Here is a 12,154-nt window from a genome sequence, read left to right as displayed (position 1 = left end):
TTGTAATACTTTCTGTAAAATACAAAACTTTCTTTTCAAGTCAATTGGGAAGTCTGCCAGGGATTTACTAGTATTTCTCGTCGGATACTTTTCTCACGATGGATTTTAACCATAACCACTTGATTGAATCGTAAACCAATTAGTAAACTAGCGTAGTTATGTAGAAACAGACGAAATTGTAGCAAAGGCAACCTTCAAAGACACTAAGGATTGAAAACACCAAAGAGCAGGTTGGAGAAAATTCTTGGATGTTCTCGCATGCTAGAGCTTTTAAAATAATTGTGCATTGAATAACTATAACAAATGTGTCAGTATACCGTTTTCATCTCTTATCAGTAGCTTTCAGTGCTAAATAAGGCTCATACTTCATGTTGGACAACTAAGGAACAAATCCTCATCGTCTGGGCCTCATCCAAGATTAACTAACCTACCTTTGTTATGTCCTTTAAATTGTTTCCTTTCATTAGTCGATGCCAGAGACTTTTTTTTGTTCTGTTCACACTGTGAGTATTTGCTACGGTGACAAATACGCACTGTGAGCATTTGCTTGAGTAGTAAATACGCATTTTTGGTAGCAAATACGCACTGCCAGTATCATTGCAACGGTAGAAAATACGCGTCTCTCTAAATATATATAATCAAAGTCTCCGTTTCGATTTTTCCGCATAACAGTGCCTGATACATAAAGGTAGAGCGTAATATTTATGTTGAGTTAGAAAAAACTCTAAAACTACTGAGAAGGTTGTGATACTGCAGCTTCTCGCCCACTGCTCTTGGCATGCTTCCCTGCCTAGTAATCAGTCATCTTACCGACAGCATCATTCCAACGAGACTGCATTACTTAAGGTGCTATTATTACTATTGTTATTATTATTATTAAAAAATATTTAAAGAGGGAGCCCTGCTCGCCATAGCAGTTTTCAATGAGGCCCTCAAAGCCGTACAAAGCTGTATCCTTCTCAGTATGGACAGGCGAGAAGTCACTTTGTTCGTCCCGTTAAATCTCAGCGCGGCTTTTGATACTATTGATCACTGTGAGATGCAATGAATATATGAATTTCATATATTTGGAACTGCGGTATTAGATACGTATGATGTGTGATCCTCGCAGTAGATAGCGCTATTTATGCAATAGTGAAAATCAGACCTGGAAAAAATCAGGCCTGTACGGAACTGGAACCACTGACCTCTGCGATACTAGTGCAGCGCTCTACCAATTGAGCTAACAAGCCAACTGGGAGCAGGTCGTTAAGTTGATTCGTAATAAACCCGTGAAAGTGATGAATGAGATGCAATTAATATATGAAGTTCATTACGAATCAACTTAACGGCCTGCTCCCAGTTGGCTTGTTAGCTCAATTGGTAGAGCGCTGCACTAGTATCGCAGAGGTCAGTGGTTCGAGTCCCGTACAGGCCTGATTTTTTTCAGGTCTGATTTTCGCTATTGCATAAATAGCGCTATCTACTGCGAGGATCGCACATCATACGTATTGATCACTGTCTTAGCAGATCTACTGGAGAGTGACTTTCAGTGATCTTGCTCTCTCCTGGATTAAGTCGTTTATGTGCGGTACGAAGCAACGTTTAACCATCAACAGGAACAGTCTCGGGAATTTTCAACTTAGAGCGGTGTTCCACAAGGAAGCTGTCAAGGATCTTTACTATGCATAATATATGCATGCCTCTCGGCAGTTCCATGTGGTGGAAAAGCACCTGCTCTCGGTACAGGGGTACGTCGATGACACGCAACTGTATCTTTCGTTTCGCCCTACGTCCTCACTCTCCGTCAAGAACAAGCGATCCGTGCTAGGGGAGAGTGCATCGCTGATGCCCGTGCTTGGATGGCCCATAACATGTTAATACTAAACGACAACAAGACGGAATTCCTGATCATCGGTTCCCGTCAGCACTTTGCAAAGACTCTGTTAAAGTTGGCGCTTCAGAGATTGTGTCGGCCTCGTCTGTTCGCAATCTCGGGGCGAGGTTTAATAAGAATATGTCAATGAATGCGCATGTTGCAAAGGTCTGTAGTAAGGCCTTTTTTGGACTCTACAAGATCAAGCGAATTAAGAAGTTTTATCAGAGGATGCCACCAAAACTCTGGTTCACACATTTGTCACGTCTCACGTTGACTATTGCAACTCCTTGCCTTACGGTGTTTTGCAGTACCAACTAAACCGTTTACAGCGTGTTCTCAACGCCTCAGTGCGTGTCACCTGCCCTCGCCCACGGTACTCCCATATCACCCCAACGCCGTTCCAACTTCACTGGCTTCCAGTTTTCTCACGCATCAGATTCAAGATGGCGTTGATGGTTTTCAAAGTCCCCCATGGCTGTGCTCCGTATCTGAATTATTGCACATGAAGCCCCCGGGTCGCTGTGCATTGCGCAGCGACGATCAACATCTTTTCTTGGTCCCTTGAACTAAATTAAAAACATTTGGTGACCGAGCATTTGCCGTCGCCGGACCAAGGGTCTGGAACAGTGTTCGACTCAGCATTTGTAGATGTGAACACTTTCAGAGCTAACCTCAAAACATTCTTATTCCGACGATCACATTAATCTTTTAGTTTCAACTTTAGTTCTTATATTCCTTGTAAATAAGATTTCATTTATTCTATTGATTTATGATACATGTAAAGGACATTAGAATATTTTTATAACTTATGCGCTAAGTAAGCTGTTCAATTATTATTATTACTATTATTATTATTGTTATTATTATTATCCTCCTCCTCCTCCTCCTCCTCCTCCTCCCAATACATCCGGGATCTTTATACGCACGTTCACGAGAAGGAGGTTCGTAACAAAAATTACGCTTGTGAACTTTATGAAGGTAGATCCTGGACAAAATGTTTGATTCGTCGTTTCGTTAAGGCGTTTCGTCGTTTCGTTATGTCGAGTCGTTGTTTTCCTAGTTCGACTCGTCGAACTTTCAGTTCGTTTCGTCGTATTGTCAGTTCGATTCGTCGGCTGGCCTCTTCGACTCGTCGTTTTACGAGTCCGACTCGTCATCGACCACATCGGTTCGTCGTTTTGTCGTTTGGTCATGACGTTTCGTCGTTTCGTTATGTCGTTTCGTCGTTTCGTTATGTCGTTTCGTCGTTTCGTTAGGTCGTTTCATTATGTCGTTTCGTCGTTTCGTTATGTCATTTCGTCGTTTCGACTTGTCCACTCAACAGGAGCTATGATTTAACTTAAATTACAGGAAGAGTTACATTATTTCACACACTCTTACATGAGTCATTAATGTGGTATCTATAATTTGCTCTTTGCCGAAGGAAATAGATCATTATAATTTGGATATATCAACAAAGTTGAAATGGTAAATTGGCCACCGTAACGATTACAAAAGCTGACGTTTCGAGCGTTAGCCCTTCGTCGGAGCGAAATAGATCTTTAGAATAGCTACTTAATCTGCAGAAGCGTCCGAGTTATTTAGAAAAACGTATTTTCAGCTAAAAGTTAATGAATCACTTGGGCGAGCACCCTGGAGTAATTATCGCGGGAGTCTATCTGTTTGTGGAGGGTAGGAGGGTCAAGGGTTTCTTGTTGAGGGTCGAGGGTAACTTTTTCCCCTTTTTTGAAATTAATTAGAAAAAATTAAACCGAATTTGACTAAAATAATTGAAAATAATTGAAGAAAAAAACTAATTTTTAAAAATACAGAGTACAAGTGGACCCATTTACTTTTACCCCAGAGTGCAAAGGAACCCTTTTCTGTTCGTTAGTAAGGTCTAACCATGAATACTGCTCTGAGATATGGTCCCCATATTCGCGTAAGAACACTGATAAGCTTGAAGGAGTGCAGAGACGCGCCACTAAATTTATTTTGAAAACTAAGGATAGCTATGCAGCTCGTCTTGAGAAGTTAAATCTATTATCTTTGGAAGACAGAGAAGAGTTTTGATTGACATAACTTTTTTTTAAGGCACTGAAAGGGTTTGTTGACATTGATGTTTCACCATTTGTGGATTATTACTCTACTTTAGATTATTGTTCCTTGAAACATTATAATCATCTGACGTTAAAAAAAATATATGCAAGGGCTAACTCCCTTAAATATTCCTATTTCCATCGAATAGTAGTTTGTTGGAATATGTTGCCTGTTGACATTCACACTGCAAATTGTACTGGGAATTTTAAATTAATGTGAAGAAATTTCTTGTGGGTAAATCATGATTTCATTTGTATTTATTATAACACAGTATCTCATTCGTACTATATGTATTGGGTGATCTGCTGTTACGTGGAGTCTGGGACTCTTTTGCAGATTCTCCTATAGCTTTTAAAAAATTCTTTTTGGTTAATTAACTGTATCATACCAGCATTTGTGTATTTATGCCATTAAATTGTAATAAATAAAATAAATAAATAAATTAGCTCTTTTTATAGGTTGAAATCACTCCAAAAAGTAGCAAGTGGAGAAGGGGGTGAGACAGTGAATAGCAGGTGGCCAGTTCGTTTTCAAAAACCTGATTACTTTTCAAAAAATCAAATTAAGAACCCACAGAAAACTCATATTCGATCATAAATCTGGTTAAATCTTATGTGTTACTGTAACATCATGGAGCGAAGAAATGTGGTATATACTTAGCTGAAAGCATGAACTGATTCTTAAATGACTTGGCTGACTCAACTTGGACACAGTCGAGTAATGAGAGTGTTGACATAATTTGACGTGAAGTCACTGAAAGGCATGAAACATTTGCAAAACTTCAAAAGCAAAAAAGTCATACTTTGATTTTACTTATATGAATTAATCAAGTTTGAAAACATAACAGATTGCCATTTGGCTTGAAACTCCCCTAATGCCAACCAAAGAGACCAAATGAGAGATTTCCATTTGTAGTGGTAGTAGCAGTAGTAGTAGTAGTAGTAAAACTTTATTTCAACTTGGATTGAAAAATAGTGTACAAGCACTTCTCTGAGAAATAAATAGAGTGAAAAATATATGTACAATTAATGAAGAAAAACAAAAAGAGAACAGATGTATATATGCTTGTAAAGTCTAGACAGTTGTTTCTAAAAAAACAAATTCCATAATTTGGGCGCAAGAAATTTGAAGGAGTTTTTCCCATAAGATGTAGTATTTATACACATGGTAACTGCAACCTGTTTATACCTCTAGGCCCATTAATGTTGGTTCTCGGTGTAAATAATGCTGCTATGTAGGCAGCTGCGGCTGCTCGAAATGACTTGTGAACTAAAATCAATATATGAAAAAGTCTTTTCTTTCTCAAGCAGACAAGGTTTGGACTTTCCAAAAGCACCTCGTATGTACCAACTTTTTCACCAAGGATTATTAGTAAAACATGTTTATTAAGGAGTTTTAGTTTTTTCCCAATTCTTAGCACAGTGCTTTAGTAGTGGAAGTGTGGCATAATAAAAGCCTCAGTAAAGCCGTGCTTTAGTTGAAGGTCTAAATGTTTTAATTACTTGAATTAAAACGTAACATGTACTGCTAAAATTAGAATTGAGTGCTAATGTCGAGTCTCTCCTACCGTGAAAAAAGATGATGAAAAGTAACCTACCCATTCTATTCGCTGTACGATGAAGTGCTAACGCTCAAAACGTCGGAATCATGCATTATCATCCGCTCGTTCAAACGGCAAAAACTACCATCAACTATCATCTCGAATTTAAATATGTCTAAAATTTTTCTCAAGGTACTGTTCCAGGAGTTCTCTGGGAAAATCTATGCTGGGACGACCCCTGCATCCTGTAAACTGAAACAACCGCCTTTACAATGAGTTGTCACTGCCACCAAGAACAACAAACAAGCTCTTTGTAACAAACACTCCAGCTGAGGAGGAATGTTAAATAACGAAGATGCATGAACTACAATATAGAAGACTCTGTCAAGGTGTGTTACTAGGATCCAATTCCATTGTCACTTTCATGAAAACGATCATTCACTCGACTCAAGACGAATTCTATGCTGTGGCGTAAGTCGCTCTTCAAAGGATCCATTTCCTTCGGCAGAGAGAAAATTATAGATACCACATTAATAATTCATGTAAGAGTATATGAAATAAAGTAATTCTTCATGTAATTTAGGTTGAATTATAGCTCGCTCGTCTTCAAAGCTTTACTGGCCTCAGGATTCCGACAAAGAAAAAGTAACCACAAACAACATGGTTATGATGATATAGCATTGTTACCATGTCCAAAAGGAACGTTTTCAACGCCGTCAATAAAGGAGGATGAAGGATGTATAAAATGCCCACCAGGTTAGTTTAAATTGTTCAAAACAGGTGATAATCGGTTGATTCCGTAATTATTATTCTGGCTTATATCACCACGATGTAAAGGAATCATTAGATACAAAGGCGCATTATTAATCAGTTGATCTTGGATCGACGTTTTGAGTTAATTTGTGACGAAGGAAACCATTTTGTTATCCAACCACAGGCTTTTTTCTCACATTACATATACCTCTGATCAATACATTCAGGCAGTTTATTGGCGTTTTGATCATTCTAATAACTTTATATCCTTCGCTTGAGGTATTAAACTCAATGCATGATAGGTATTTTTATTCAACCCATTTTTACCAAGGCATGAGCTCAGTGATGTTGATGATGTTTAAGTGCGATGATTGAACACCTCAGCAACATTTTCCTCTCCTTATTCCATAAAAGTTCAAGTTTTTTTAAGGGTTTTCACTCCACACTTCTCTTACCTTCCTAGGTGGCTTTTATTCCGATACATTAGCATTTGTCTCCGATGGCTGTAAGAAGTGTCCAAATGGATCTTACATCCCATTTCACGACTCACCTGGAACATCAGTTTTAGACTGCAAGGCTTGCCCCCAAGAAGAGAAATGAGCAATTTCGTATACGTTGGCAAAACAACTGTGGAACGGCAATTATGCTTCTGTTACAATTTAACCGGGAAAGGGGTTACTTCAGCTCTTTGCTATTTTTCAAATTATAATATTTCTCCGAAACTTACGGTTAGCTGAGCTAATAAGCCGTGAAGTTCTATGATTATTAGAACTGAATCTAGGAATTTCATCTATCTGGGGAAAATCCAAGTCCTAGATGGGATTTGAACCCACGACCCTCCATGATCTAGTCGGTGCTTTAACCACAGAGCTACTGGAGACTCCGTGGTTAGCAAGGGTCAATTTGTGGGTATCGACTGGAACCGCATCGCGCGGCTACACAGCCAAGTTTAGATTAGTTTCATCTTTACACGCTCACCGGGGAAAATCAGAATAGAGATAATTCAACTTTTGTACACCGGATAAGCTTGCCTAAAAATTAAAAGCTTTCGGCGAGACTTTTAAACTTGATCCTTTTAAACACGGTTCGAAGAACACCGCAGGCCAAGTTCCACCACTTCGCGGCAGTATGGAGCAGTCTGCTGTAGAGACGAGGCAGAAGCAGAGGAATAGGGGGGGGGGGGGCCCGACACGAACTCACAAATCCGGTAGCCTCGCCGCTTTAGGCGAGGTTACTGGGTAATCGAGGCTAGAGGTCTAGCCGAAAGCTTTTACTTTTAGGCAAGTTTATCTGGTCTACCAAAGTTTAAATATTTATACTGTTAAGTTATGTATTTATAACCCTTAAGTATTCAAGGTTTAAGAGCATCTCAAATCTTTGTAGATGTAAAGTTGATTTAACGATTACACAGGAACTGAGACTGACTTCTTTGCTGGATATCGTGCTTGCCCATGTTTGGAAGGATTTTATCGAACCCATATGTTTACCGAGTGTTACAAATGCAAGGGTGGACTGATATGCGAGAATGAACATGCTTCTTTAAGACCGGGTTATTGGTGGGAATGGCGAAATGATACATCTAGAGAACGTTGCAGAGTTTTCATCAAGAATTTGATAGCACCTTTACCTGCCTTGGATTACTCATCGGTGCAGTTTACCAATCCGATCTCGACACCTTATAGGTGCCCTGTTGAAGAATCTTGCAGAGGTGGTTTGGACTCACCGTGTAAGAAAGGATACGAAGGTCCAGTGTGCGGAGTCTGAAATTCAGGATTTTACAAACACTTTCAAAAATGCATCCAGTGTCCCCCCAAAAAATGGATTTTGGGGCAGCTTTCACTTATTATCGCAATTCTATCGATTATCGTTGCGATTTTAATATGGAAAACAAAATCTGTCAAAGACCACGGAAAGTCTGGTGTAGACACTTTTTTCTCCCAGCTGAAGATTGTGATCGGTTTCTACCAGGTTACAATTGGTTTTCTTGACGTTTTTTCGTTCATACAATGGCCTGGCTCGCTAAGGAGTATCGCCAAGTATTCAGGAATACTCCAAATGAATTTATTAAAAATAGCGCCCCTAAACTGTCTATCTACCACTCTGTATGTGGATGCATTTGGAGATCTTTCCGTAATTATGATTGTAAATGCAGCTGTTATTGGTGGTTCGCTTTTCGCGTGCAGCGTCCATAAGACTATAATCTTAAGGCGCCGAGACCTTGAAGATGGAGAAAAGGCTAAAAAAATTTCACAGATAAAAGAGCTTCTTTACCGAAATATGTTCTTTTTCTTATATGTAACATACCTTAGCACATGTTCTCAGACAGCCAGTGTCCTGCCATTCGCCTGCAGGAGACTGTGCCGAGATGACAGGGAAGAGTTGTGTAAAGAATACCTCAAAGCAGATTACAGCGTGCAATGCCAAGGATCGAGGTATAATAATTGGCTTGTTGTAACATATATTTCTACTGCATACGTCCTCTTCCTCCCTATGTCTTCATTTTTAGCCCTTTGGAGAAAGCGTCGAATACTTCTTGCAGCAGCAGAAGAAAACACACATTTCTCCGATGAATTGGTCACAGCACTAAGCTTTCTTTACGAAAATTATAAACCTCTCTCGTGGTATTGGGAACTTGTTGAAATGTCCCGTAAGGTAATCCTTACATCTGTTCTTATTCTTGTGGGTGAGGAGAGCAGGTCTTACATCGGTTTGGCATGGGTTGTCGCTGATATGTATGGAGTGGCGTTTTCCTGGACCAAACCAATTCAAGACGAGTTTGAAAACTGGCTAATGTCGACATCCCTTGTTGTTACCATTGTGAACCTTGGTATTGGAGCGGTCAGCAGAGTGCCACCGGAGAACATATCAGAATCTTTTAACCGAGAAACAGATACCCTAATGATGAAGATTTTAGTACTTGGAGCGAATACATTGGTGATTGGGCTTGTTGCCTGTACGTTTTCGTTATACTCCTTTTTAATCCCTAATGAATCACATTTATTTTGATTCTGATCATGATTTATTTATAGGTGATGGTATGTGAGTGAAGTCAGATGCTTTCTTTACGCTAATACTATGTCATTCGTCCTTTTTTCATTAAAAATGTAAACTTGACCTATCCAGGCTCAGTATTTGAATTGGCATGGTTTAAGATATACTCAAACTTTTTATCTAGAATTAGTTCAAACGATTAAAGATTGAAAAATTGAGTAACAAACTTTATCAGGTTTATTTACTACTTTATGCCACATGAACAAGATACATTCTTTTTTAGCGACATTTTCTCTTGACCTATTATTTGGAAATACAATAAGTACTCTTTATTTTCTCCTTGCTTGTAGTTACATACCTGGTAAACTTCTGCCAATACCTCAAGGAATGGCGTAAAAACCCAAAGTGGTCATTTTCTTGCTGTCTTGCCCTGCTCTCCCTCTCAATGATCTTCAGGGTGAGCTTCATGGGATGGTTGGTACCAATGTGCTTAAAAGTCAACTTGAAACAGGAACGATAGCAAAGCCCTCTATTGCGTCTTCTGCAAAAGATTTAGGGGCGTTTGATATCACCTTAAAGTATGAAGATAGGTCCCTTGACAATCTTAACATGATGCAGCTGGAACTCAAAAATCACCCAGTCAGTAATAAAGTCAAAATGAAATGTCGTCAGAGCACTAAAACAAAGTTTTCGATTCCACCCGGCTTTAAAAGCACGTGAGCTACCTGATTTCAATTAAAATATTTAAACAAGAGACCACTGAGTGTTACATTATTATGCCATTATTTTACAGCAATATTCTCCCGTCAGGCAGTGCACTTAGATAGCAGTAGGACTCAGTCTACAAAACAAACGTATATATTCGTATTCAAAGCGCATCATGCCATTTAATGAAAGAAATTTGTGATGGCCTAAACAAGGGCCTGAAATCTTAGATCATGATTTAAGATTATTTTAAGATGACTTAAGATTATTTAAGATGCAGCACATAATTCATCTGTAATACGTACCTCTTGAGATTTAAATGATACATGTAAGTTCAGTTAGTTTCATTGATTCTCGCATTTCCCACTTAAGTTTGAATAAGGAGGCAGCCAAGAACAATGATGACGTACATATTTCAATCTTAATGATTCGTGGCAGTACATTAACAACGAAATTTACGCTATGCCAACAACCTTGTACTGGGGGGATTAGTAAGATTCTTTTGATCTCTAGTTAAGTAATATTTGTTATCGTACTGATCACCCAGAAACATTTAGGGAAAGTGGACCTCTGTAATAATTTCAGGCAGTGTCATAAATAAGTTGCAAAGTTGAACATAGCAAAAGGGTTTGATAGCTGAACATCATAGTAATGGACTGAATACAATGGCGATGATCAAAAAGCACAGTAATATAAAATTAGTGAAAGATTAAAATGCTTTAGACAATAGTGTTCTGTAATTTAAAAGTCCGTTCCCATTTTTCGCATGTACCTTACGAAGAAGCATCAGTGCTAAAGTCAGTTGGAACTTAAATGGAAATTATATGGTCATTCACATCAAAACAGGTCACCAACTTTTCTTGTGATTACTTTTGAACAATGAAACAAACAAATATATTAATTTCGACATTACAACCTAAGGTAAAATCGAGAAGCAGGTTTACAGGATGGATTCAAGAGTAGTGAATCAATAGCTCTGAGGTGCCCTTGAAGCGTTGACATCTTTCCCTTGCAACCTTTTGTCCACCAGGTATTCCTTCCCCATTTACTGCTGACTCCAAGTAAGTACACTTTCACTATCAAGTGTTTCGAGCCCATGAATTCATCAATACCCCGTACGAAAACCAAGCCAACAGGTATATCCTCCGTCATGCAATGGTGGGTGAGGTCTGGAAGGAATTTTTCATCCTCAGCTTTCTTCACGGGATCTCTTTACCCTTGGTAGGCAGTATTTGTTGGTGTAAAGATTGGTCTTGTCAGAAATGTATTGTGGGAAAAATCTCACGCACCAACAGTAAATGTGCTCCACCTTTTAACCAGAAGGGTGACGTTGACCTAAGAAATACTTTGAGTTAAAGGGACTGCTCATAAAAGTATCACGCAAATTAACTTCAGAGTACACAGTGAAACGTCCCAGTGATATCACAAAGAAAAGTTATCTTACCAATAAAAACGGAGTGTAGATCCATACCCGTGACTGAATGAATCTTAATGAGAAACTCGAAGAGGAATTGTTCTTTATATTGAAAAAAAAAGAAGTAGCAATTTGCCAAAGAAGTCTTTTAAAAAATACATTTAAAAAATCTTCACGATGATATACGCAACAAATTGAGTACTTTGCTATTAAAGCTACTAACCTCAAATTCTAGCCCCTGGCGCAGTTACTCCAATTGTTATTTGTGTCATTGTCTCGCAGGTTTTGTTGGGAAATTCTTTGCAGTGTACAATATAGAGCATTAATGACTCCACTGTATCTGTCACTGTCCCTGTCAATGTCTTCGTCATATCTACATCAACCTTGTATTAAGTCGGCAAAGTCCTGATTTTATGATATCACACCAACCTCATAGAAAAAAAAATTTAACAATTATTCGCCTCAGGTTCGGTGAATATCGTCGAATAATCCCCGAGACGAAGTCGAGCGGATTATTCGACAATATTCACCGAACCTGAGGCGAATAATTGTTTTAGGATAATTTCAGAGCTGAACAACAGAGAAATTTTTAAAATCATAACAGTTTAGTAACTGTTATTTAACATTTTATATAAACCGCGTGGAGCGGTTTATATAGAGTCATATAAGGAACCGCTCGACCAATCAGATTGCTGGAAACTTCTTGCTCAGCTCTGAAATTATACTAAATATATATATATATATATAACTAACTGCAGACAGTACTGTTTCGGCCTTCTGGGCCTCATCAGTGCAGTGCTAATGCTAGGATGGG

The 12,154-nt window shown here is 38.7% G+C and overlaps 1 pseudogene; it reads left to right on the top strand.

Moving 5' to 3' along the window:
* Window positions 1-7,709: 7,709 nt before the first annotated feature.
* LOC148718709 (uncharacterized) lies at window positions 7,710-9,941 on the top strand (annotated as a pseudogene).
* Window positions 9,942-12,154: the final 2,213 nt, after the last annotated feature.

This window comes from Stylophora pistillata, chromosome 12, assembly GCF_964205215.1.
Source record: "Stylophora pistillata chromosome 12, jaStyPist1.2, whole genome shotgun sequence".
Taxonomy (NCBI): domain Eukaryota; kingdom Metazoa; phylum Cnidaria; class Anthozoa; order Scleractinia; family Pocilloporidae; genus Stylophora; species Stylophora pistillata.
The sequence above is the reverse complement of the archived record's forward strand: the minus strand, read 5'-3'. Positions and strand labels throughout refer to the sequence as shown.